The sequence below is a fragment of the Heterodontus francisci genome, chromosome 44 (genome assembly GCF_036365525.1).
Source record: "Heterodontus francisci isolate sHetFra1 chromosome 44, sHetFra1.hap1, whole genome shotgun sequence".
Lineage (NCBI taxonomy): Eukaryota > Metazoa > Chordata > Chondrichthyes > Heterodontiformes > Heterodontidae > Heterodontus > Heterodontus francisci.
Genome location: NC_090414.1, coordinates 24,788,653 through 24,793,652, shown reverse-complemented (window position 1 = coordinate 24,793,652; position 5,000 = coordinate 24,788,653).

Genomic DNA, 5,000 nt, shown 5'->3' with positions numbered 1-5,000 from the left:
GGGGACAGTGTAGAGGGAGCTTTACTCTGTATCTAACCCCCCGTACTGTACCTGTCCTGGGAGTGTTTGATGGGGGACAGTGTAGAGGGAGCTTTACTCTGTATCTAACCCCCGTACTGTACCTGTCCTGGGAGTGTTTGATGGGGACAGTGTAGAGGGAGCTTTACTCTGTATCTAACCCCCGTGCTGTACCTGTCCTGGGAGTGTTTGATGGGGACAGTGTAGAGGGAGCTTTACTCTGTATCTAACCCCCCGTACTGTACCTGTCCTGGGAGTGTTTGATGGGGACAGTGTAGAGGGAGCTTTACTCTGTATCTAACCCCCGTGCTGTACCTGTCCTGGGAGTGTTTGATGGGGACAGTGTAGAGGGAGCTTTACTCTGTATCTAACCCCGTACTGTACCTGTCCTGGGAGTGTTTGATGGGGCCAGTGTAGAGGGAGCTTTACTCTGTATCTAACCCCGTACTGTACCTGTCCTGGGGAGTGTTTGATGGGGACAGTGTAGAGGGAGCTTTACTCTGTATCTAACCCCCGTACTGTACCTGTCCTGGGAGTGTTTGATGGGGACAGTGTAGAGGGAGCTTTACTCTGTATCTAACCCCCGTACTGTACTTGTCCTGGGAGTGTTTGATGGGGACAGTGTAGAGGGAGCTTTACTCTGTATCTAACCCCCGTACTGTACCTGTCCTGGGAGTGTTTGATGAGGACAGTGTAGAGGGAGCTTTACTCTGCATCTAACCCAGTACTGTACCTGTCCTGGGAGTGTTTGATGGGATAGCATAACAATGGGCCAAAGGGACTTTGTGGTCCTGTGAAGAGAGTGGAAATTCACAGCTCAGCCCAACTTGCAAAGAGGCAAACCTGCTTGACCTAAATGAAAAATCTTTCCTCTCCTGGTGATCCTGTGTAATGTGCTGTGTTTCAATTAATATTTAAAAGCACCTCAGTCCGCGTGGAAACTGTTTGTAAATACTAGCGTGCCTGATTTCAGTGATTTGAGGAACTCTGTATTTTTACAATCAGAATGTGATCAGTGTGTTTGAGTTGTTGTCATGGTGATTCCTGTTCGTGTTTTCCCCTCCCCCTCTGTGCCCTCATCACCCAAGGAGATCCTGGCTCTCATTTGTACCGATGACACCACTTGTCCTCCAGTATGAGTCTGAATGAGTGTGTAGATGAATAGGACAAGTGGGTAAGTGTGTAATTGAGTGTGCAGGTGAGCGTGCGAGTGTGTAGAATTAGAATTAGAACATTACAGTGCAGTACAGGCCCTTCGGCCCTCGATGTTGCGCCGACCTGTGAAACCATCTGACCTACACTATTCCATTTTCATCCATGTGTCTATCCAATGTCCACTGAAATGCCCTTAAAGTTGGCGAGTCTACTACTGCTGCAGGCAGGGCGTTCCACGCCCCTACTACTCTCTGAGTAAAGAAACTACCTCTCACATCTGTCCTATATCTATCACCCCTCAACTTAAAGCTATGTCCCCTCGTGTTTGCCATCACCATCCGAGGAAAAAGACTCTCACTATCCACCCTATCTAACCCTCTGATTATCTTATATGTCTCTATTAAGTCACCTCTCCTCCTCCTTCTCTCCAACGAAAACAACCTCAAGTCCCTCAGCCTTTCCTCGTAAGACCTTCCCTCCATACCAGGCAACATCCTAGTAAATCTCCTCTGCACTCTTTCCATAGCTTCCACATCCTTCCTATAATGCGGTGACCAGAACTGCACGCAATACTCCAGGTGCGGTCTCACCAGAGTTTTGTACAGCTGCAGCATGACCTCGTGGCTCCGAAACTCGATCCCCCTACTAATAAAAGCTAACACACCATATGCCTTCTTAACAGCCCTATTAACCTGGGTGGCAACTTTCAGGGATTTATGTACCTGGACACCAAGATCTCTCTGCTCATCTACACTACCAAGAATCTTCCCATTAGCCCAGTACTCTGCATTCCTGTTACTCCTTCCAAAGTGAATCACCTCACACTTTTCCGCATTAAACTCCATTTGCCATCTCTCAGCCCAGCTCTGCAGCCTATCTATGTCCCTCTGTACCCTACAACATCCTTCGGCACTATCCACAACTCCACCGACCTTAGTGTCATCTGCAAATTTACTAACCCACCCTTCTACACCCTCTTCCAGGTCATTTATAAAAATGACAAACAGCAGTGGCCCCAAAACAGATCCTTGCGGTACACCACTAGTAACTAAACTCCAGGGTGAACATTTGCCGTCAACCACCACCCTCTGTCTTCTTTCAGCTAGCCAATTTCTGATCCAAAGCTCTAAATCACCTTCAACCCCATACTTCCGTATTTTCTGCAATAGCCTACCATGGGGAACCTTATCAAACGCCTTACTGAAATCCATATACACCACATCCACTGCTTTACCCTCATCCACCTGTTTGGTCACCTTCTCGAAAAACTCAATAAGGTTTGTGAGGCACGACCTACCCGTCACAAAACCGTGCTGACTATCTCTAATGACGTGTAGATGAATGTTTGTGTAAATGAATGGGACAAGTGGGCCAGTGTGTAAATGAACGTACAGGTGACTGTGCGAGTGTGTAGACGAATGTGTGTGTAAATAAATGGGACAAGTGGGCGAGTGTGTAAATGAGTGTGTAGGTGAGTGTGCGAGTGTGTAGATGAATGTTTGTGTAAATGAATGGGACAAGTGGGCGAGTGTGTAAATGAATCGTGTAGGTGACTGTGTGAGTGTGTAGATGAATGTGTGTGTAAATAAATGGGACAGGTGGGCGAGTGTGTAAATGAGTGTGAGTGTGTAGATGAATGTGTATAAATGAATGGGGGAAGTGGGTGAGTGTGTAGATGAATGTGTGTGTAAATGAATGGGACAAGTGGGTGAGTGTGTAAATGAGTGTGTAAATGAATGGGACAAGTGGCTGAATGTGTAAATGAGTGTTTAGATGAATGTGTGTGTAAATGAATGGGATGAGTGTGTAAATGAGTGTGTAGTGTGTAGATGAATGTGTGTGTAAATGAATAGGACAATAGGGTAAGTGTGTAAATGAATGGGACAAGTGGGTGAGTGTGTAAATGAGTGTGTGAATGAATGGGACATGTGGGTGAGTGTGTAAATGAATGGGACAAGTGGGTGAGTGTGTAAATGAGTGTGTGTAAATGAATGGGACAAGTGGGTGAGTGTGTAAATGAATGTGTATGTAAATGAATGGGACAAGTGGGTGAGTGTGTTGATGAATGTGTGTGTAAATGAATGGGACAGGTGGATGAGTGTGTAAATGAGTGTGTAGATGAATGTGTGTGCAAATGAATGCAACAAGTGGGTGAGTGTGTAAAGGAGTGTGTGTAAATGTTTGGGACATGTGGATGAGTGTGTAGATGAATGTGTGTGTAAATGAATGGGACAAGTGGGTGAGTGTGTAAATGAGCGTGTAGATGAATGTGTGTAAATGAATGGGACAAGTGGGTGAGTGTGTTGATGAACGAGTGTGTAAATGAATGGGACAAGTGGGTGAGTGTGTAAATGAGTGGGACAAGTGGGTGAGTGTGTTGAATGAGTGTGTAAATGAATGGGACAAGTGGGTGAGTGTGTAAATGAGTGTGTGTAAATGAATGGGACAAGTGGGTGAGTGTGTAAATGAATGGGACATGTGGGTGAGTGTGTTGGTGAATGAGTGTGTAAATGAATGGGACAAGCGGGTGAGTGTGTAAATGAATGGGACATGTGGGTGAGTGTGTTGGTGAATGAGTGTGTAAATGAATGGGACAAGCGGGCGAGTGTGTAAATGAATGGGACACGTGGATGAGTGTGTTGATGAATGCGTGTGTAAATGAATGGGACAGGTGGGTGAGTGAGTTGATGAATGAGTGTGTATATGAATGGGACAAGTGGGTGAGTGTGTAAATGAATGGGACATGTGGGTGAGTGTGTTGGTGAATGAGTGTGTAAATGAATGGGACAAGCGGGTGAGTGTGTAAATGAATGGGACATGTGGGTGAGTGTGTTGGTGAATGAGTGTGTAAATGAATGGGACAAGTGGGTGAGTGTGTAAATGAATGGGACAGGTGGGTGAGTGTGTTGATGAATGAGTGTGTAAATGAATGGGACACGCGGGTGAGTGTGTAAATGAATGGGACAAGTGGGTGAGTGTGTTGATGAATGAGTGTGTAAATGAATGGGACAGGTGGGTGAGTGTGTTGATGAATGAGTGAGTAAATGAATGGGACAAGTGGGTGAGTGTGTTGATGAATGAGTGTTTAAATGAATGGGACAAGTGGGTGAGTGTGTAAATGAATGGGACAAGTGGGTGAGCGTGTTGATGAATGAGTGTGTAAATGAATGGGACAGGTGGGTGAGTGTGTTGATGAATGAGTATGTAAATGAATGGGACAGGTGGGTGAGTGTGTTGATGAATGAGTGTGTAAATGAATGGGACAAGTGGGTGAGTGTGTTGATGAATGAGTGTGTAAATGAATGGGACAGGTGGGTGAGTGTGTTGATGAATGAGTGTGTAAATGAATGGGACAAGTGGGTGGGTGAGTGTGTTGATGAATGAGTGTGTAAATGAATGGGACATGTGGGTGAGTGTGTTGATGAATGAGTGTGTAAATGAATGGGACAGGTGGGTGAGTGTGTTGATGAATGAGTGTGTAAATGAATGGGACAAGTGGGTGGGTGAGTGTGTTGATGAATGAGTGTGTAAATGAATGGGACATGTGGGTGAGTGTGTTGATGAATGAGTGTGTAAATGAATGGGACAGGTGGGTGAGTGTGTTGATGAATGAGTGTGTAAATGAATGGGACAGGTGGGTGAGTGTGTAAATGAATGGGACGGGTGGGTGAGTGTGTAAGTGAATGGGACAAGTGGGCGAGTGTGTTGATGAATGAGTGTGTAAATGAATGGGACAGGTGGGTGAGTGTGTAAGTGAATGGGACAAGTGGGTGAGTGTGTGAATGTTTCCTCTGGATTTGAAGGAGGGACAGAGTTGGCTCCTGCGG